The 23,340-nt window shown below is 41.9% G+C and overlaps 1 long non-coding RNA gene across 5 annotated transcripts in view; it reads right to left on the reverse strand.

The window, feature by feature from the left end:
• Nucleotides 1-23,340, reverse strand: part of LOC125935010 (uncharacterized) — an 89,918-nt gene that overhangs the window by 36,385 nt on the left and 30,193 nt on the right. For all 5 annotated transcript variants that reach the window (XR_007461597.1, XR_007461602.1, XR_007461601.1 and 2 more), the window contains exon 3: nucleotides 3,503-3,552. This is a non-coding gene — a long non-coding RNA (uncharacterized LOC125935010). The remainder of the gene's footprint in view (nucleotides 1-3,502; nucleotides 3,553-23,340) is intronic.

Raw genomic sequence — 23,340 nt, forward strand, 5'->3', positions numbered from 1 at the left:
AGTCAGTTGATCATCTAACTCTGGCTCAAGTCATGATCTCATGATTTGTGAGTCTGAGCCCCACATTGGGCTTGCTGCTGTCAGCACAGAGCCCCCTTCAGATCCTCTGTTCCCCTCTCACTGTCCCTTCCCCACTTGAGCTCTCAAAAATAAATAAAATATTTTTTAAAAACCTAATTAGGTGGTTAGTTGTTAATAGAGCTAGGATCCAAAATGTTGACTCTCTGGCTTGGACACTCAAATAAGTCATTGTCTTCTGTAGTAAATGTGTTCTTCTTTTTTTTTTTTTAATTTTTTTTTAACGTTTTATTTATTTTTGAGACAGAGAGAGACAGAGCATGAATGGGGGAGGGGCAGAGAGAGAGGGAGACACAGAATCGGAAACAGGCTCCAGGCTCTGAGCCATCAGCCCAGAGCCCGACGCGGGGCTCGAACTCACGGACTGCGAGATCGTGACCTGAGCTGAAGTCGGACGCCTAACCGATTGAGCCACCCAGGCGCCCCATAAATGTATTCTTAAAAACACCAGTCTCTCACAATATTCATGGAGTAAAGAGTAGAAGAAATTGTTCTATAATCAAATGATTTGAGGAACTGGTGAGTAAAACAAATTAAACCATGGATCTCCAGGAGGGAGATATGGTCCTCTATGCAGCATTTTTGAAGAGGGTTTGGCCATAACACCCCCTTGGAAGGGAACACCTTTGTAAACTGGTAGTTTATGAAACACTGGAAAAGACTGACCAGTAGGCCTCAACAAATACTTATTAAACACCTATTACATGCATGTATTATGATAGGAACTATGCAAAAAGTTAAGGTGAGTTAGACACCAAAGTATTCCAGGGGCCTTTAACGAGAGAGGGTAAGAGCAGTGGTGGGGGCGGTGGGGGGAGCTCTTAAGAAAAGGCACGTATAATCTCCATCTGTGAATTTGATAAGCATCATGAGAAAGGATCAAATAAAATGCTACTAAAATTCAAAAGAGGGGAATTAGGCCAGAGCTCCATGGAAGAAATAACATTTGAAAGGCAGCTGCTGTGCTCACTGCTATACCACCAATGCAACAAATAACATTTGAGATGAATCTTAAAGGATGGGTATGAGGTGAGTTCTTTTAGTAAAGTTCTGCTAGATTTTGTTCATCTGAAATTGTCTTCATTTTATTCTCATTCATGAACCTTAGCTTTTCTGGATATACAGTGGACAGTTATTTCCGTTCAACACTTTGAATATATTATTCCACTGTCTCCTTGCATTTACTGCTGTTATTGGTATGTCCACTAACAGTCTGGGTCAGTCCTTTGTAGGTGATTGTTTCTTTTCTCCCAAGCTGCTTTGGAGATTTTCTCATTGTCTTTGGTGTTCTCCAAACATGTTTAAGACATAAACTTCCAGCATAAGAGACTGTTAAAAACTGAGAACAAATTGAGGGTTGATGGGGGGTGGGAGGGAGGGCAGGGTGGGTGATGGGTATTGAGGAGGGCACCTTTTGGGATGAGCACTGGGTGTTGTATGGAAACCAATTTGACAGTAAATTTCATATATTAAAAAATAAAAAATTAAAAAAAAAAAGACATAAACTTCTTCTTAATTTATCATGCTAGGGATATGCTATTTCCTATATCTGTGGATTTAAGTCTTTTCATCAGTTCTGAAAAATTCTCAACTACTATTACTTCACATATTAGGCCTTCCATTTTCTCTATCCTCTTCTTCCAAAACTCCAATTAAATATGTATTAGACATTCCCATTTTATCTTCCATAACCTTTTATCTTCCATAACCTTCCCGTTCATACTTTCCATTCCCTTCTTTCCCATGCCACATTCTGGATATTTTCTGCAGATAGTTCTTCAATTCACTAATTACCTCTTCAGACATTTACCATGTTCATCAAATGTTTACTTTCAACCATTTTATTTTCATTTCTACGGGTTCTTTTATTCTTCTTCTTCAAATCTACCTGGTCATCCCTGAGGGTCATTTGTTGCTTGCTTATCTTTGGTATCCCCTCCCCCTACCCCTTATTTCTTTAAATTCTTCACATGCTCCAATTCTACGTTAGAAAGGCAGCAAAACGTAGTGGTGAAGACTGCAGACTCTAGAATCAAACTACCTAAATCCAAATCGTAGCATTACCACTTAAGAAATGTTGACCTGGGACAACTTACTTAATCTCTCTGTGCCTCAGCTTTTTCATTTATAAAATGGGGGTGACTAGGGTGCCTGGGTGGCTCAGTTCCTTAAGCACCTGACTTTGGCTCAGGTGATGATCTCACAGCTCGGGAGTTTGAGCCCCATATAGGGCCCTCTGCTGTCCAGCACAGAGCCCATTTTGCATCCTCTGTCACCCTCTCTCTCTGCCCCTCCCCTGTGCTCTCTTTGTGTCTCTCTCAAAAATAAATAAATAAATAAATAAATAAATAAATAAACCTAACAAAATAAGTATTATTCTTTAAAAAATAAAGTAAAATGGGGATGATAATAGTAATACTTGCTTCATAGAACTGTTATGACAAGTAAATAAGTTAAAATTAAAAACATTTTTGCAGTGGTGCTTAACACTTAAATCATTGCTTTGGCCATTTTTGTAAATTAAAAAACATATCCTATACCTGAGAATTCCAGTTGAAGTTCTTAGGGTCAGACCGGATGTTTGTTTTTCTGCCAACTCTCTCTCTCTCAGTGGACTACCTCCTTCTGGGCTTGGTGATCTCAGATTTGAACTCAAACATGGATCTTAATGGCCTTCCTATTGTGAGGATTTGTTTCTGCTTTTTTGGGGGGGGGGTAGTGGGAAAATACCAACCTGAGACCTTCTGCCCCTTTTGGGGTGTCCTGGCCTAATGCAGAAGTCTCAGATTCTTGGCTTCCCCATCTTGTGATGCTTTAGAGCTTCTAACACTGCTACTAATTTGCACTGGCTCTCAGAACAACCCAAATTTCTTATTTTCCTAGCACTCTGACTCCGAGTTCTGGTTTCAAAGCATTTTTTGGGAGAAGAGCTGTCCTTAGACAATTCCCTCACTACCGACATGCCCAGCAATGTATTTAAAAAATGATTCAATTCTGGGGTGCTTGGGTGGCTCGGGCAGTTGAGTGATCAACTTCAACTCAGGTCATGATCTCACAGTTCGTGGGTTTGAGCCCCATGTCGGGCTCTGTGCTGACAGCTCAGGGCCTGGACCCTGCTTCAGATTCTGTGTCTCCCTCTCTCTCTGCCCCTCCCCTGCTCACCCTCTGTCCCTTTCTCTCAAAAATAAATAGACATTAAAAAAAATGATTCAGTTCTTTTGTGGTTATAAGGCCTTCAGAGTACCTGGTTATCTACAATGCCTGAAGCTACCTCCTGCTTTGTATCAGTCAGAATTGGCTAGCTTATGCTGCAGCAATAAACAACCCCCAAACATCAGTGGCTTAGAAGAACAAAAGTTTCTTTCCCACTTATGCTACACATCCATCTTAGGTCAGCAGAGCCTCTGCTCCATGTCATACTTACTCAGGGACTCAGGCTAATGGAGTTTTGACCATCTGGCACATTGTCAGAACCTGTAACAGGGGAAAATAAATATGATGAGTCATACTGTGGCTGTTCAGGGCTTCCATCTAGAAGTTACACACAGTATTCCCATCACACTTACTTGACCAAAGCAAGTCACGCTTGCTTGCAGCAAGCGCTGCAAAACACCCCTCCCTTTTTAATGCTGGATAAACATGTGAAAATCACAAGATTATCCTTATAAGAGAGTGAAGCACAAAGGACCACACATAACTCCAAGGAAGTGCTTAGGAAGGAGAATGGGAACTATCAGTGACCATCACTAACAATTACTACATGCTTCTTTTTTCCACATGAAATTATAAATATTATTATTTTCTTCTACATACTTGGTAAGTATCTTTAAAATTTTTATTATGAAAATCTCAAATGCAAGAAAAATGTAAAAAATAGTAGCATATAGGGGTACCAGAGTGGTTTAGTCAATTAAGTGTAGACTCTTGATTTCAGCTCATGAGATCAAGCCCCACATCAGGCTCCACACTGACAGTGCATGGAGCCTGCTTTTGATTCTCTCTCTGTCCGTCTCCCATTCATGCTTGCTTTCTCTCAAAATAAATAAATAAACTGGGGTGCTGGGTGTCTCAGTCGGTTGAGTGTCCAACTTCAGCTCAGGTCATGATCTCACAGTTCATGGGTTTGAGCTCCACTTCAGGCTCTGTGCTGACAGCTCAGAGCCTGGAGCCTGCTTCAGATTCTGTGTCTCCCTCTCTCTCTGCCTCCCCACCCCCCCCCCACATGCTCTCTCTCTCTCTCTCTCAAAAATAAACATCAAAAAAATTAAAAATAAATAAATAAACTTTAAAAAGAAAACAATAATAAACCCCATAACTACAATTTTAAATGTCTAAATAATAGTCTAGATGGGGAGGATTCAAATACATTTTATCATGAAATATTTCAAACATACTAAATTTAAAATGTTGAGGGCTTTTTATATTAAAAAGTAATATATGCTTCTCATTAAAAATTTTTTGATATAAAAAAGATGAAGAAGGGTGCCTGGGTGGTTCAGTCAGTTGAGCGTCCGACTTCGGCTCAGGTCATGATCTCACAGCTTGTGAGTTCAAGCCCCACATCGGGCTCTGTGCGGAAAGCTCAGAGCCTAGACCTTGCTTCGGATTCTCTGTCTCTCTCTCTCTCTGCTCCTAACCCACTCGCATTCTGTCTCTGTCTCTCTCAAAAATAAATACACATTAAAAAAATTTTTTTAAAAGATAAAGAATGACCAGAATTTTAATAGATGTACATCCCAAATGGAAAAGAAAGTACCAAAAGTGTGGGTATTAGAGTATAGTGAATATTTGCAGAGAAGCAGTTAGCTTAGTTAAATGATAACCCCTTCTGTTAAATAGAGGGAATTGAAAGCCACTGGAAACAACATAAATTCAATCCAGCCTTTATTGGGCACCTACTAGGTAAAGGCACTGGGATATAAAAAGGAATAAAATGCAGTCGTCACCATCTAGTAATATGATTGAAAACATAACTAGGAAGATTAATCTAGACCATCATAGGAGTGACCAGACACCAATGTGAAGAAACCAACTTCGAAGTTACTGCAATAGTCCAGGTAAAACCTCAGGAGATCCAGGATGAGGAGGCTGATGGAGGAGGAGATGGAAAGGAATACATTGAGAGATCTTATGGAGATCACATCTGTAGAATATTCTAATTACCTAGATATGGGAAGCAAGGAAAGGAAAGACCCAGAGATCATTTGAAGATTGTAAACACAAAGGACAGGGAGAAAAACCCCATTAATAGAACTAGAAACACCAGGAAGAGGTGTTTTGGTAGTATACATATTGAATTTGAGATTCCATGAGTATATCCTGGTGGAAGTTGGATTTATGAAAACAGAACTCAGGGAGAAATTGGAAATCAGAGTCCATGGCTTATACCATTTGCAGAAGATGAAATTGCCAAGGAAGAGCACTGCAAAACACCCCTCCCTTTTTAATGCTGGATAAACATATGAAAATCACAAGATTATCCTTATAAGAGAGTGAAACACAAAACTATTCTTCCATCCAAAAATCTTGTCCTGTCACAATGAATGAAATTCCATCCTTATGGATCCATTCTTCTGTGTCTTGGGAGCCTTTTAGTTTTCAGTGTCCCCAGTTACAATGTCGATATCCCCAAATGATCCTTAGGAGTTGATCAGAAAATACTTTACCCAGCATGGGTTTATCATGGACTTTCTCAGCTGACAGTGGGCATTAGTTTGAAGTGCTGTGGAGGTTGATCTCTTACTCAGGAGATCAGGAAGAGGCAGCAGGAATCTGAATGGAAAGTGATCTGGTATTAGACCAAACCACTGAGTCCTTCAAGAGTCTTTCGAGACCCAGCTGTGGGACACATGCATGTGCACACACAGTCACACACACACACACACACACACACACACACACACATGTTGTTGGCCAAATGTACATAGTGAGAATGTGGTATAAAGTTCAGCATGGACAAGTCAGCACTGTAGCTTGGTTTGACAGTTGGGATGTTTATATGTCAGGTTGGTTGCCTGAAATATTACATTGGTTCCCTTTCCCTTCATTCAAACTGACTTCCAGGCTTTGCAATGCTTTGCCTGGAAAATTTGAGCCGAGCTCAAAATTGGATGCAGCCTCTTCGGGGAAAATGCACCTTGGTACTAAGCAGGAGAGCCATAGAACACAAAAAATGGTTAAAATGGTAAATTTTGTTCTGAGTATTCTGATACATGTGTATTATAACAAGAAATAAATGTAAAATTTATTATCTTAAAAAAAAATGTTTGTGCCTTGAAGCACCATGAAGGGTGGTCTGGAGAGGGAGGGCTCAGGGAGGATGCCTTTGAGAAGTGATGAGTCTAGGAGAAGAGGTCCCCTTCAGGAAAAAGTGCAGAATCATCTAAGATGGGTGTCTTCTCCCTGCTTCCTGGCAGTGTCTAGATAGGCAGCATCCAGTGGGGAGAGGCTACATGAGCAAGGCCCAATCCCAGCATAGCCAATGAGTGCCTCCTGGGCCCCAGGTGAGGAACAGAGTACTACTCAGCCTGGAACAGAGAGGGCAAGGATTTAATCTCTTTTGTACATCACTACTTATCAGCCCCAAGTCAGGCTTGGCACATGGTATGTGTTCAATAAATATTTGTTTAACAAATGAATAATAATGATAAGGTCGAGCCCTGGTGTTGCATAAGACCCCTGGACTTCTGTACAAGCCCGTGGATTGGAAAGAGGCAGGTGGATAGTTACCTTTTTCACAAGTCTGGCAGGATGGGGACTTGGAGTCAGAATTAGGTGGATTTAAGGAAAATAATAGTGACATATTGCACATCTGATAGGCAATGTTTATTTATTATTTATTTATTTTTAATATAATTTATTGTCAAGTTGGCTATCATACAGTGTGTACAGCGTGCTCTTGGTTTTGGGGGTAGATTCCCATGATTCACCGCTTACATACAGCACCTGGTGCTCATCATAACAAGTCTGATAGGCAAATTTAAAAAATACTATTTCCCAGGGGTGCCTGGGTGGCTCAGTCAGTCGTGTCTGACTTCAGCTCAAGTCATGATCTTGTGGTTCATGGGTTTGAGCCCTGCATTGGGTTCTCTGCTATCAGCACAAAACCCGCTTCGGATCCTCTGTCTGTCCCCTTCTCTTTCTGCCTCTCCCCTGCTTGTGCTCTTTCTCTCTCTCTCAAAAACAAATAAATATTAAAAAAAAAAGCTATTTCCATGCATCCTTTGCCATATGTTATGTAACATATTTTATTTGCAAATAAATTATGCTTTCAATTACATAAATGGTAGATGTTCATTTACCAGTGGATAAAGAATTTTCAACACTAGCATAAACAGTGTAAGAGCTGTAATTCTCAGAGTGGAGGTACAAAAGCTTTTTCCACTTGGGATCTCTAGAGAATCAGACATCCTGCCCATGGACAGCCATGGGTATGAGTCAAGTCTAGGATAAACCAGTAGGGCCTCCACCTGTCTCCCCTAGGCCTTGAGGTCAGGGGCTGCAGTGGAGAGGGTTGGAGGGTAAATGCAGGAGACCTGGGTCCCACTCCTAGCCCTGTCAGCACATGGTCTCGGGTAAGCCCTTTAACCTCTTCTGCCAAACAAGTGTCAGGTTTGATGGTCCCCAAGATAGAGCTGGGGTTCAGCCTGCACACACTTTGTCCAACCATCCCGATGTCTATGGAACTGTGTCTTCTGACTGGTTTAGCATCTACAATATGGTGGTTAAATATTTTCAATGTCATCTTCACTGTCAGGTCTCTTCCATGTGAAGACAGTCTCTTACAGGTCTGCAGAAGACAGGTAATTTGGCTTTCCAGAAGCAGGAGAGACATAGACACTCATCCAAAGCATCAACTTATCTGATTATAGGGGCGCCTGGGTGGCTCAGTTGGTTAAGTGTCCAACTTCGGCTTAGGTCACAATTTCACAGTTTATGGGTTTGAGCCTCACGTCAGGCTCCGTGCTGACAGCTCAGAGCCTGGAGCCTGCTTCAGATTCTGTCTCCCTCTCTTTCTGCCCCTCCCCAACTCACATTCTGTCTCTATCAAACATAAATAAACATAAAAAATTTTTAAGAAAGCATCAACTTATCTGATTATAAATATTACTCCTGATGACTCCAGGAACAGTTACCATGAACCATATAAAACTAACTGCTTATCACTGGCTCTGTGCTCCAATTTTCCATTTTCTACCATCCTCTAATACTTTTCTCCCTCTACTGTAAAGTGATATGTTCCCTGATTTCAAAACTTCAACCTTCCCCGTTGATGTGGAAAATAAAAGAAGGCTTAAACTCAGAGCATCTGGGGTTGTCCCATGAAGCCTCATCATTCCTCTCAGGAAGAAAACAAAACACAAAGAGAAGCTGCTAAGGTAAGACACTGTCTAGCAGCCAGGGAGCAGTCTGTGTTCTCATTGCTCCATACCTTGCCCTCTACCCAGGACATCCTCTCTAAACCCTTTCTCCTGATGACCTTCAACCCATCCTTCAATGCCCCAACCCATAATTATTTTACTTCCATAACACTTGTTACTCCTCCCCCCCCCCACTGTTATAGAACTTACCATTTGGTGATATAAGTATTATTTATAAGTCTACTTCCCAACTAGAACTCTTTAAGGACAGAGATTGGGTTTTGTTCTCTGTGTCCCATTGTCCAGCACAACACGTGGCATGGATAAGTCAATGTGCAAGAAATGTCATTCATGTCCTAAATAACACTAAGCTCACTGCCTCCCCACCTACCCCATAGCTAGGCGAACCAGGAACACATGTGTCGCCCTTGATCTGGACAAGTCAGATTTGCTTACAAAATTTTGAACTAAAGAGTATAAGAGGGGTGCCTGGGTGGCTCAGTTAGCTAAGCATCTGACTTTTCTTTTAAGTTTATTTATTATTTTGAGAAAGGGAGAGAGTGGGGGAGGGGCAGAGAGAGAGGGAGAGAGAGAATCTCCAGCAGGCTCCATACTGTCAGTGCAGAGCCTGACGAGGGGCTAGATTCCAAGAACTGAGATACCATGACCTGAGCCAAAATCAAGAGTTGGACCCGCAACTGACTGAGCTCCCCAGACACCCCTAAGTGTCCAACTCTTGATCACAGTTCAGGTCTTGCCCTCAAGGTAATTAATCAAGTCCTGTGTTTGGCTCCATGCTGGGCATGAAGCTTGCTTTAAAAAAACAAACAACAACAACAACAACAACAACAACAAAATAAGAGTTAGGGCTAGGAGTCAGAAAGTTTGGCACTGGAAGGTCTCATAAAACTCTGACCTCCAAAATTCAACCTTGACACAAAAACTTTGGTGCAGGAAGTTTATCTGGGAGGTTATTCAAGGAAGTACAAATGAGGGTGGGGAAAGTGAGGCAGAGAAGGGAGAAAAGCTCATATAAGGTGTATTAACAAGCAGGTTGTGACCATGGGAAATTGTGGTTTAATCCTGCTTGAGATGCCCTGAGAAACTGTGAGGGACACACCTCAGAACTGCTCCACTGGAGAACCAGAAGGCTGGGGCATTTCTGCAGTGACTCCTGATGTCTACTGTTTGGGGTTGCACATTCCTGCAGCCCAGCAAGCTTCCTGGTACAAGAAAACAACTCTTTGAGGAGCATAGAGATGTGGATGCTTGAGGCAGGGAGCTGCCAGTCCATGAAAGATGGTCTACCACTACTGCCCGTGAACAGGGCCAGGATGGGCCAGAGAACCTGGGCAGTACATCAACAACACCTGCTACAGTCACCCAAAGCCAAACCAAGCGTAAGTGATGGAGCAGTGGGAGCCGAGAGCCTTACAGAGGGGCTGATCCCCAGAGAGGAGAATGGTAGGGAAGCTGGCAGAGAAGGAGGAGAAGCAGAGAGCACAGACAGCACAGTCACAAACACAGAGCAGAGGTCTGGCCATCACCCTTTCTATTTAGCAGCAGCCTGAAGAGGCCCACGTGGCACAGTCCCCATAGAGATATGACACAGGCTTTGCAGCTGGCCATTAGTCTTCCATCATCCTCTCTTCCATAATTTCTCCCCGCTCTTATTCGTGTATTTGTTGGTCCATCCTTCCGAGCTTCACTGACCTGTCATGAGTCAAAGGACTCCTATCTATATCCCTATTTATCTGCTGAGCTAAACTCTCTGCTTCTTTATCCAATGACTTGGGGGTCTACAGCCTCTGGAAAACCTGTATTCTAACATCTAACACAACACTCTCCTTTTTATTCCTTTGCAGTAGGTCCCGTATTATTACCTAGACCCTTTGGGTCAGCCATCCTGGGTCAAATTTGTTTGCCAGAATACAAAAGTGATGGCACAAAGGGAGGCCAGGGAAGAAAAAACAGTATACATCACAGGACACATCTAACTCTGGTAGTGTAGTAAAGAGTTCAGCTTATTGGCTGGAAGCAGCCACAGTGCTAATTAATGCTCACTGGCTGAGAAAAGTCAGAATGGTTTCTTTACTCTAGATCTCATTGGCTGAGAGCATCTGATGACACTCAGAGACTGGGGAGAAACTGTATATACACTCACCATGTTTTTTTTTTTTTTAAGTTTTATTTATTTAAGTAATCTCTGCACCCAATGTGGGGCTTGATCTCATGACCCTGAGATCAAGAGTTACATGTTTTACTGACTGAGCCAGTCAGGTGCCCCTACACTCACATTTTTATTTTGGAAAATATCTCAGATAAAAATAGTGCAATAATTATTTGATATTGAGGAGGATAATCCTAAATATTAAAAGTATTCCCTGAAATACAAATCAAAACCACACTCAGATATCACCTCACGCCAGTCAGAGTGGCCAAAATGAACAAATCAGGAGACTATAGATGCTGGAGAGGATGTGGAGAAACGGGAACCCTCTTGCACTGTTGGTGGGAATGCAAATTGGTGCAGCCGCTCTGGAAAGCAGTGTGGAGGTTCCTCAGAAAATTAAAAATAGACCTACCCTATGAGCCAGCAATAGCACTGCTAGGAATTTATCCAAGGGATACAGGAGTACTGATGCATAGGGGCACTTGTACCCCAATGTTTATAGCAGCACTCTCAACAATAGCCAAATTATGGAAAGAGCCTAAATGTCCATCAACTGATGAATGGATAAAGAAATTGTGGTTTATATACACAATGGAATACTACGTGGCAATGAGAAAGAATGAAATATGGCCTTTTGTAGCAACGTGGATGGAACTGGAGAGTGTGATGCTAAGTGAAATAAGCCATACAGAGAAAGACAGATACCATATGGTTTCACTCTTATGTGGATCCTGAGAAACTTAACAGAAACCCATGGGGGAGGGGAAGGAAAAAAAAAAAAAAGAGGTTAGAGTGGGAGAGAGCCAAAGCATAAGAGACTGTTAAAAACTGAGAACAAACTGAGGGTTGATGGGGGGTGGGAGGGAGGGGAGGGTGGGTGATGGGTATTGAGGAGGGCACCTTTTAGGATGAGCACTGGGTGTTGTATGGAAACCAATTTGACAATAAATTTCATATATTAAAAAATAAATAAATAAAAAATAAATAAAAAAATAAAAAAAAATAAAAGTATTCCCTGATGCTTAATTCTAAGGGGTTCTATTCTATCAACAGTAAATCCCTTTTACTTAAATTAGTTTGAAAGGCTTTCTGTTCCTTTCCCATCAGACCATCCTATGTCAATACCATGCCACCTGTATTAGTCAGGGTTCTTCAGAGAAACAGAACCAATAGGAGGGAGGGAGGGAGGGAGAGACAGAGGGAGAGGGAGACGTAGAGAGATTTTTATATTTTTAAGGAATTGGCTCACTTGATTGCAGAGAATAACAAGTCCAAAACCTGCAGGGGTAACCCATTGGTGGGAGACCCAGGGAAGAGGAGCAGTTTGAATCCAAAGGCAGCCTTCTGGCAGAATTCCTTCTTCCTCAGGAGAAATCAGTCTTCTTTCTATAAGGCCTTCAACTGATTGGATGAGGCCCACCTACATTATGGAGGGTAATCTACTTCACTCAAAGTCTACTGAATAAAAAGACTAAACAAAGTCTACTGACTGAGTAAATCTCAACTAAAAAGATAATCTCAACCAAAAAAAAAAAAAAACCTTCACAGAAACATCTGGAATAATGTTTGACCACATAGCTGGGTTGAGACAAAAAATTAACCATCACACCCCCATCTCTGATCCTTAACAGTGGCTGCCTTGAGGACCACGTTGCAAATGATTCTGAAGCCACTTCAGACTCAATAGGAAAGAACACCCCGGTGAACTAGTAACGTCTGCTCTGAGCAGAGAAGGGAGGAGAGGTAGCCTGTGTCATCTGTTTGCTATTCCGTCAATAGAAGTTTTTAGTTCATGCTTATGGAATGAATGAACAAATGACAAATTCTGTCCATTTTGCCATTAAACCTAGGACTAATCTCGATTCAAGCTTGGATTGTTTTGACATTAGCCAGGCAGGCCGAGCAAATTCTCAAGTGTGCCTGAAAACACGCACATGAACCCTCCCAGCAGCTTTGTTAGCAATGTCCCCAGAGTGGAAATAACCCCATTGTCCATCAGCAATACATGTAACAGTTCAGTAAATAAAAAATATTCTGTCACAATGATCATGCCATGATGAATATGGACTAGAGCTCCATACAACACAAGGTGCTCTTACAAACATAATGGAGCAAAAGAAGCCAGATACAAAAGAACAATACATTAATTCCATTTATATAAATTTCCAAGATATGAAAGTAAACTATATTCTATATAGATGCACACTTGGTGTTTTGCTTAAAAAAGCAAAGAAGTGGTCCCCATGAGTGCCACAATAGTGGTTATCTCTAAGAGCATGAGAGGGGTTATGGGGGAAAATTAGCAATAGTATATACATCTTGACTTGGGTGTTAACTTTATTTTTTAAAATTTTTAATGTTTATTTATTTTTGAGAGAGAGAGAGAGAGAGACAGAGTGTGAGCGGGGGAGGGGCAGATAGAGAGGGAGACACAGAATCCGAAGCAGGCTCTAGGCTCTGAGCTATCAGCACAGAGCCCGAATCAGGACCTGAACCCATGAACCATGAGATCATGACCTGAGTCGAAGTTGGATCCTTAACTGACTGAGCCACCCAGGTGCTTCTGGGTATTAACTTTAAAACAACTTGTTAAATGGCTTTTTTCCCCTGTGTGTTAAACTTGACAACCAGAAACTTAAAAAAGATGTTCCCAAGGTCTCCTTATGCCAATTCCTGAAGGAAAAAAAGAAAAAAAAGCAAACATGCAGGGGACATCATAAACCTCTGACCCACTCCTCATTTAGACTCTGGCTAAAGTGTCCAGTCACTGACTTTCCAGCCCTCTTCCTCACTAGTGTCTACTTTGTACCCTTTCCTGTCTTGCCTCTTCCTCCAGAACAAATGTCTTCATTTTAGTACAGTGAGTAGATTTATAATATAACAAATCTAACAGTTGAAAGTCCTAAAATTCATCCTCAGCAAAACTTGCAAAACAGCTGCAAAAAAAGATGAATGCCACTCGTGGGATCAAAAGCCTAGAAGGGTTTCGTGGAAAAGTTCAGTCGTGTGTGCATGCAAAGTCTATTGTGAGCATATGGCCCCATTAGAGGATAGAGTGTCCGCCCGTCTCATTACGGGCCGGAAGTTTCCGAAGGCTGTCCTTTCTAGTACAGAACCCCTGCTAGGCTCTCGTGATTTGCCTTCTAGGATCCTACGTTTAAAATTCGGAATGCAGCTTAGACAGACACAAGCAGAGGGATTTTAAGGGCAGGTGCCGGAAGTTTATTTTTGCCTCTTTTCATAGTCTCTAGTACTTGGAAATTTTTAGTTAAATATACTTCTTCCCTCTGGAAAACAGATTCACCCCTCTCCCACCTCTGCCTGGGGAATAACAAATTTCATAAGGAAACCTGAAAACCCATAGAGAAATATGCGATGCTTCAGACACCTCATGTCAGACTGGCTGTCACAGACCCCGGTTTGGGTCAGGCTGTTTAAGCATCTTTGGAAGAAGCATTTATCTAGAGGGGTCATTTTATAGATCCATTAAATCTACATTTTCTCTTGGGCTCCTTTCCCTAGCTCCCCTCAATCCTGCTCTAGTCACACACTCTAAAACCCCCCCTTAAGCCTCAGAAATAAATCTCTATAAACTGCCAAGTGTTCAATAAGGCTTTTGCTATATCTCTTTGCAATTAGAATAAATTTACTGCTGGGAGATATGGGGGGAAATATGCAAGGTACTCCTTGGATAAATACACTGCAGCGAGAAAAGTAGAGGCTCTGTAAAAATTATCTCTGTGAATTCAACAAGGATCAAGGTCACTGGAGATGCTACATACCAGGGAATGTTAATTAATGGGCCTGCAGCTGGTGGTACCACTTGGCTGCCCAGCTCCAGCTGCTCGCTCCATATTTCTCTCGTTTGTAGGACCATTCTTGGATCAAATCCCATCTCTTTTTTTCCTCCAAGTACAAAAAGTACATAAGTCTATCCTGGAAGGATGCCAACCTTTCAGAGAACTAAGGAAAGTGTTGTTTCTTAGCTATTTTTATCTCCTTTTTTAAGAAAGGACACTCTATCACCTCGGGAGCTGGATTACTTGTAATCAGCGTTCAGGCTGTGGTCTGAGGTCACCGTTCTGGCACCGTCCACAGGGAGGTGTCCTGAAGACGGAGAGCAGAGAGGGACGCTTGTAACACCCCCTACCCCTGCACCACCCCCCCCCCCACACACACTAAAGTAGAAGATACCTGAAAAGATGTTTCCCTTCACTATCTTCTTCATGACAAGGTCTGCAATTTAGGCCAGGCTGGAGGCAAGGTCAAAATGCAACCAGAATGCACTCGACATCTCAGAGATGAAGAGAGAGAGAGAAAGAGAGGGAAAAAGACAGGAGAAAAGGAGAAAAGAAAATTCTGAAGAAGAGGCAGAAAGTATTTCTAGCGTCAGGGTAGCCTATTTATTCCACTTAAACCTGCTGGAAAGCATTAAATGAGACCAGGCATGTAAATCACTCAGCACGCTTACCAGGGACACAGGCTGCTATTGTTAATTGTAGTAAAATTTCAGCTAGAACGTAGAATAAAAGTGTTCAATATGGGCCCTCTCCATACTTGCCTGGGAGCTGTATTTAGGCAGTGCATTGTTGTTTTAGCATAGACTTCAGAGTCAGAAAGATCTAGGCTTGTGCACCTGCTCAATCACTTAAGTAGCTATTTGTCACTTGGCTGCTGCATTAGCCTTTTAGACCTCAACTTTGTCATCTGTAGAATGGGGCTAATAATCGTTATCTGTCTCAAGGCTATTGAGTGGATTGAATGAGATACAGCATGTAAAACCTTTGGCAAAGTGTTTGATACCTGGTTAATCTCAATCAATATTCATTGTTATAATTGGGGCTCTTAGAATTGTTTCCATAGGTCAGCAAGGGAAGATGATTCTTTTCCTGGTGGAAAAGTGTTTCAGGAAAAGAGCTGGCCTCTCTGGGCAGGTGAAGACAGCTTAAGAAGAAGTTTTCTTTTTCTTTTTTTTAACGTTTATTTATTTTTGAGACAGAGAGAGACAGAGCATGAATGGGGGAGGGTCAGAGAGAGAGGGAGACACAGAATCCAAAACAGGCTCCAGGCTCTGAGCAGTCAGCACAGAGCCTGACGCGGGGCTCGAACTCACGGACCGCAAGATCACAACCTGAGCCGAAGTCAGACGCTTAACCGACTGAGCCACCCAGGCGCCCCAAGAAGAAGCTTTCTAAAGCAGTGAGAATGGTCCTACTTGCTTCTGTCCTAACAAGCCTTGTTTTTCTTCTCATTTGGAAACTTTCTTTCCTTCAGTGTTACATAGTGGAGGGACTGGGTGTTCTTCCACACGATGACAGACACGCAGATCTCGCCCAGAAATAACAGGGAAATGCCTGACACTGCTTCTTGAAGGAATTCTCCAGGTAGTAATTAAGCCCTCAGCTCCAGGCTCAGGGCCCTGGGGATGGCTGCCCCACTCCCTGCTAAGGGAGGCAACTCGTCATCCGCTTGGGCCCAGTTCCTTCACAAGGGGGACCCAGCTTTACTGAGCCCTTTTTTAGGGAAGGAAGAATGTTCTTAAAAATGGGGAAGTGTTTTCCATTACTACTCCAAACTGTAAAATGATATTTGGGCCTTTTAAAAGACTTGGGAAATTTTCTGATATTAAGGAATATGGATTTAAAGAAGGCTTGGGGGATTAGATTTTTCCTCCTCTTTGAAGCATTTGAAACAACTTTAATCTGCTTTTAGACTTCTATCCAATTTGGTATGGCATTCTAGTAGAGCATTGTTGCCTTCCTTGTGGAACTGATACTTTTGTGCCTCTTTTAAAAGGCATGAGGAGAAATATTTGGGGTGGGGAAAAAATAAAGCTTGAGTTTAAAGGAACAAGATTTCTAAGATTCTTGAAAGACATTTTTAAATTTGTGTTTCGAGTGTAAGAAAATCAAACAAACAAAAGCCTAGTTGTATATGCAACCACAGTGGTCTGACTTACTCATAACTAATTTCCTGTGGTTGGTCTTTCTATGATACATATGGTGCTTTACAATATGCAAAAAAAAAAAAAATTAAATACTCTCATGTAATAATACTACTCTGGGAGGCAGGTATTATAATCATTTCACCGACAAGAAAACTGGGGCTTAGGGAATCAAAATTTTGCTTAAATAAAATGTAATATGTCAAGAACTTTAACTTGGGACTCAGGCTTTGAACCCAACACCTTTTCCACAACATCCCATTACTTTTAACTTCTCATGTGGCCTAGGTAGCCCGTAGCCCCCATCAACTTTCCGTGCCTCAGTTTCTTGATCTGTGAGATGAGAACAATACCACTCTGGCTTCCTTTCAGGGACCGGAGGATAGATTTTCCAGGACAAGTCCATCTATCACGTGACCAAGATTTCCAGGAACAATGTACAGTTCAGACAATGAGTCTGAAATAAACATACTTTGCATTATCCCGAGGGATGGGGAATCTGGAGAGGCAGCAGAGGGGAAGGTGGGGACACACTTGTCAGTCTGGGAGACTTAATGCCCTCCAGCTATAAGAGAGGAGGTAAGTGTATGATCAAAGTAAATGAAAACTAAACCAGCTGTGCAAGCCTAGAAGAATACATAGTTTTGAAATACCTAGGAAAATGCTATATTCTTCTTTTTATTTATTTACTTATAACAACTATATCTATTCATTGTTAAAAGAATGAATACAAAAGTGCATTATTAAAAAGTGCATCCCTCCTTCATCTGTTCCTCACCTACTTCGCTTGCTAGACTCCCCACTGTTACATCTGTTTATCTCCTAGAATTTTCTCATTCAAATACTGTGTGTGTGTGTGTGTGTGTGTGTGTGTGTATGTGTGTGTACATATGCGGGCATTCAGATACACTTTATACAGTTTCACATATGTATTTTTAAATGGGTCATACAACCCATATTGTTCTATAACTTGCTTTTTAAAAATGTTACAATGTATCACAGATACCTAGTCATACAGACCTCTCATTTCCCCCTCCACCCAGTTTTATTGAGCTATGCTTGACAAATAAAAATTGCATATATGTGAGGTGTTCAACATGTTGTTTTGGTTTATGTGTACATTGTGAGATGATGACCACAATCAAACTGATTAACATATCAATCATCTCATATGGTTACCATTTTTTGCATGTGGTAACATCCACTCTTACCAATTTCAAGATGCAATACAGTATTAACTATAGTCACCATGCTGTCCATTAGATCTCCAGAACTCACTCATCCCACATAAACCTATGTACACTTTGACCAACATCTCCCCCTTTCCTCCAAGCTCCAGCCTCCAACAACCACCATTTTAACCTCTGCTTTTTATGTGTTCCACAGTTTTAGGGACCTCTCATTCTTTTTAAAGCATGAAGTGGGCTCTATTGCATGGATATGCCATAGTTTATTTAACTACCTCCCTACAGATGAAGATACAGGTTACTTCTGGTTTTTTTTTTCTTAACTATTATGAATAATGCTTTGTGGATAAGAATGATGGTTCATTAATATGAAAGAAGACAATTTAGGGATAAGTAGCCTAGAACAAACTTGGGAAAGAAAGATATAATAAAACCCATACCAGTGAGACCTGTCTGGGACACCTGAGACAAGCAGACCCTTCTCAGTTTAGCTCCTCAATATTTCAGATTGCTAGCTAGGGCCAAAGAAAGACTCCAGGAGGAAAAAAAAAAAGTTAAAGAAAGAAAAAATGCACAGCAGCATTTTTGGTTAAATTGGTTAACCAAAGTTGGTCAAATTGAATGACATGTACATCCCAAAGAGAACCAAGTAGAGAAAGTATGTATAAACCCTGTAGAGAAACCGTAGGACGTGTAAGGAAGATTATAAAGCGTAGATTGAAGAAGAAGGAGGAAAATGATGTGACAGTGAGAAAATGTTTCAGCATTTAATTTTTTTTAATGTTTATCTATTTTTGAGAGAGAGAGAGAGAGAGAGAGAGAGAGAGAGAGAGAGAGAGAGACAGGCAGAGTGTGAGTGGAGGAGGGGCCGAGAAAGAGGGAGACACAGAATCTGAAGCAGGCTCCAGGCTGTCAGCACAGAGCCCAACGTTCATGTAGAGAACGATGCTACTTTCTCCTGGCACTGTTTTTTTTTTAAGTTTGTTTATTTATTTTGAGAGAGAGAACAAGTGTGTGAACAGGGGAGGGACAGGGAGGGAGAGAGAGAGAGAGAGAGAGAGAGAGAGAGAGAGAGAATCCTAAGCAGTCTCCTTGCTGTCAACGCAGAGCCCAACGTGAGGCTCGAACCCACAAAGATCATGACCTGAGCCAAAGTCGGATGCTTAACCAACGGAGCCACCCGGGCACCCCTAGTTTAAGCATTTAGTTTCCATGTCAGTCCCCATAGGACAGGGGCTGTGTCTTACTCCTTTGCAGCCTTGATACTTGCCATAATTCCTGACAAGCAAAAGGTGCTAATAAGTACTTGAAGAAAAGCAAAGAATCCTACTTTCAAAAGGACCAAGTCTTTTGGACATAAGCCAGGAGAATCTACCTGAATGTAGATAAAATCTCGATTTGTGTAAAAATTATTTTAAAAAGTTTAAAACATTTAGCTTAAGTTGAAAAGCAGTAAGTTAAAAGAATGGTGTCAGTAAAAGCCTCTATTATTTAATTTACTGAACATATTTCTTTGCTTACTCTTCCTTGTGCTTAATTCATTGCCTGCTCAAAAAAACATGTAAAAATTTAAGCTGTAACTAACTGGTCATTGGAATTTTAAAAAATTATTTTTAAAAACTGACATCATTTTCTTGAAGCCATCACCAAGTGCCTCTGTGTGTAGTCACCAGTTGTGTCAGTGGGCTGGTTTCTGCCTCTTGGCTTCAAGGTTCATGTTCCTAAATGGAGTAAAAAGAATCGCATGACCCATGGCATGTCTCCCATCTTGTTAATAGAGAATTCAGGGGGAAAGTTTAAGACGTAATCCTCTGTGTGATGGTCCTAACAACTGGCTAACTATGGTCCAATCAACTAAAGTCTCAGATACTAGGCGTGTGTGTGTGTGTGTGTGTGTGTGTGTGTGTGTGTACATTCCTTAAGATGTTATTATGAAGAAAAGGATAAGTTCAAGATAAGTGGACTGATATGAGGATTCACTTTTTTAAGAGAGAGAGAGAGAGAGAGCACGAGAGTGTGATCAAGGGAGGGGCAGAGAGAAAGGGAGAGAGAGAATCCTAAGCAGGATTCTCACTGTCAGCACAGTGCCCAACTTGAGGCTCAATCCCATGAACCATGAGAGCATGACCTGAGTTGAAATCAAGAGTTGGGCATTTAACCAACTGAGCCACCCTGGTGCTCCAAGGATTCACTTTTTTTAAAATCTTTGGGGATGTTTTATTTTATTTACATATTTTTCTTTTGAGACCTCTATGTCTTTTTTGTTTGTTTTATTTTTAATTTACATCCAAGTTAGTCTGAGGATTCACTTTTTTAAAAAAAATTTTTTTTAACGTTTATTTATTACTGAGAGACAGAGGGAGACAGAGCACAAGTGGGGGAGGGGCAGAGAGGAGACACAGAATCCGAAGCAGCCTCCAGGCTCTGAGCTGTCAGCACAGAGCCGGATGCGGGGCTCGAACTCACAAACCGTGAGATCATGACCCGAGTCGAAGTCGGAGGCTTAACCGACTGAGCCACCCAGGCACCCCCCGAGGATTCACTTTTTAAAAGAGAGAGAGAAGAACCAGCTTGGTCACCCTCACCTTGTACAACAGGGTCAGCAAGTTACCTAAAATTACCTAAAATGGCCAACCCTGTTCTCTATTGGTTGAATTCTCCAGAACAGTAAACCCATATGCATCATGATGACCTTGACACACGAAGGGAAGAAAGATCGAATTAAATTCAGTAGCATTGCTGGTTTTATATTTCAACATCCCATATATTCATTCATTGAACAAACATGAGTGGAAACATTAGATAATCAGAAAGACCATTCTCTAGTCATTCTGAATCAGCAGGATTGCTCTGTTGAGGCTTTTAATCACTTCGGTTCTCATACCGACCTTGAGTTACTCCCTCCCCATCTGGGCAGAAGCTCTAGTTTGTGGTGGAACATGCTACAGAGCACTCTGAACAGTGTGTGGATAAAATTATCTGCCAGGAGGGCACCCACCAGCCTTGGCAGAGAGGAGGAACAAACTACGTAGAAGGCCTTTTTAGAATCATCTTTCAGCAGTGTGGCTCTGAGGGTTGAAAACTGGACTGAGGTCAGCAGTCTTGGGTTCTGGGCCTTCATTACTGTATGGCTGTCTGACACTGGGCCTCAGCTTCTTCATCATAAGATAAAAGAGTTCAATTAGTATCTTCTACTAGTACATGGAATGGGAATACGGATAAAAACCACATAAAGACAAGTTTCCAAAATCTTAAAGACATATCGTTCTTAATAGAGATGAAAAAAAAAAACAAAAAAAGATCCTGAGAATTCTAAGAGCACTTCTCTTGGACACCAGTCTTAAGTGTATATTTGCCTCCCCGCTCCCACAAAAACCAGGCATTGTTTGTAAGAGCCTCTCTTTCCTAAAGGAGATCAGCTGTAAACCCTGTCCTTCCTGAAGGCCATGGGAGCCTGGAGTTTGTGCAGGGAGGGACTCAGTGCTGTAAATATGGCACATGGCCCTATGTCAGCAGGACATTCTTACTGTATGTAAGACCCTAGTCTGAAGCTTGCCCGAAAAGTCCTTTCTTTGTAGCTCCCTGAGTTCAGTGAGGCCCATCTGGTTCAGCTAAGCCTGGCCTATCTTCCTTCAGCCAAGTTAGGGCCTCTCAAAAAGAAGTCCTTCACAGGGCCGTTGACTGGCATTTCAGATTGAACCCAATTTGGACCCTGACTGAAACCATCATTTGCTTGATTACCGCCAATTTAGAGGAGTTAGGAAAGGCTCAACCAACACCAGGGCTCTTAATCTTTGCAACTAACCCACTGTGAGGCAGGTAATGTCTCATGTTATCCTTTTGAACCTATAGACATCTAGAGCTGCTCTATCTAGATTTAAAAATCTTTTAAAAAATTATTTACTTATTTGTTTTGAGAGAGAGAGGGAGAGAGACAGAGAGACAGAGACAGAGAGAGGAGAGAGAGCACACAAGTCGGGGAGGGGCAGAGAGAAGGAGAGAGGGAGAGAGAATCCCAAGCAGCCTCTGCATTGTCAGCACACAGCCCAATGTGAGGCTCGAACTCACGAACTGTGAGATCATGACCCAAGCTGAAATTAAGAGTCAGATGCTTAACCAACTAAGCCACCCAGGTGCCTCTAGAAGAACCAAATCTCAAAGATGAGTTTTCTGTATTGGTTGTGGAGTTTCTGGAATTGGTTCTCTAATCTGGTTAGATTTAAAGGCACTAATGGCTGTATTTCCTGTAGCACTGATAATCCATGGTGTGTTGTGATAATAGAGATACACAAAATACGAGCACTGGATGCTCCTAAGCAAATATATACAAAAGGCAAGGTTCTGGGTGGCCACATAATATACTTTTTCAAAGGAAATCCATTGCTGGCTCTCATAAGAAAGAGTTATCCCCACTCAGTCCCCTTTCCTGTTAATAGACTCATCGCTGACCTAAAGAATTTGGCTTTGCAAATGGCTGGCTTCACTTTGCTGGTTGCTGAAAGCCCCTGGGTTTGGGAGCAGCAGTCTGGAGGCAGCACATCTTGTGTTACTTGGCCAGGAGAAATCTCATGAAGCAACACGAAATGGTGTCTATTTGGGTCATCTGTTTGTTTCCTGCCTCACTCTTCTATTTTTAAGAGTCATTGTAATATTAACAACGACTATGACAACAGTGATCACTCACATGGCACATAGCTCTCAGACTATACACAGATTCATGTAGTTAATTTTTACAACACTATGAGGTAGGTATTATTAGTCCCATTTTACAGATAGGGAAATGGAGGCAAATCCAAATAGCTAATGAACAGGGAGCAAGGATTTGAACTGGCTCCAGGATCTATGCTCTCAGCACACTTGGATGATTAATAGGTCACTGTTGCATCCTAGCCAAGCCACTCAGTGGTGAGATGATCTTGGACTGGACCCTAAAACTCTTTAAGCCCCTGTCTCTGAATCTTACCATGGGAATAAGAACAGCTCCTGGCTGATGGAATTGCTGTGAGACTAAACCAAGATGATAAATGTAAACGGCTCAGTTCAGGGGCATCTGGGTGGCTCAGTTGGTGAAGCATCCAACTTTGGCTCAGGTCATGATGTCATGGTTTGTGAGTTCGAGCCCCATGTTGGGCTCTGTGCTGACAGCTCAGAGCCTGGAGCCTGCTTCGGATTTTGTGTCTCCCTCTCTCTCTGCCCCTCCCCCACTCACGCTCGGTCTTTCAAAAGTAATAAACATTGAAAAAATTTTAAAAAGGGGCTCAGTCCAGGGCCTACGCATTGAAAGGTCTCAGTAAATAGGCTTCACATTCATTAAGACACCAATGTACTATGGGCACAGTCAACTCAGCCCAGTTCTGACACCAGTGACAGAAGGAAAGAATGCTTAATAGCGAGCAGGTGACTGCAACACTGTAGGACAGGCAGCTCTAGACTCAGGAGCACAATGTGAAGAGCTGGGACACTCTGGCAACACGTTTGTTTTTCCAAAACAGGCTAGAAAAATATTGCTTTGGGAAAAATATTTACTGCTCCTTGTTCTAGAGAGGTGGGTCGAGCCCGTGACCAGGAGCTACTAAAGTTGCTCTGCTGTTCATAGAC

Source organism: Panthera uncia, chromosome D1, assembly GCF_023721935.1.
Source record: "Panthera uncia isolate 11264 chromosome D1, Puncia_PCG_1.0, whole genome shotgun sequence".
Taxonomy (NCBI): Eukaryota; Metazoa; Chordata; class Mammalia; order Carnivora; family Felidae; genus Panthera; species Panthera uncia.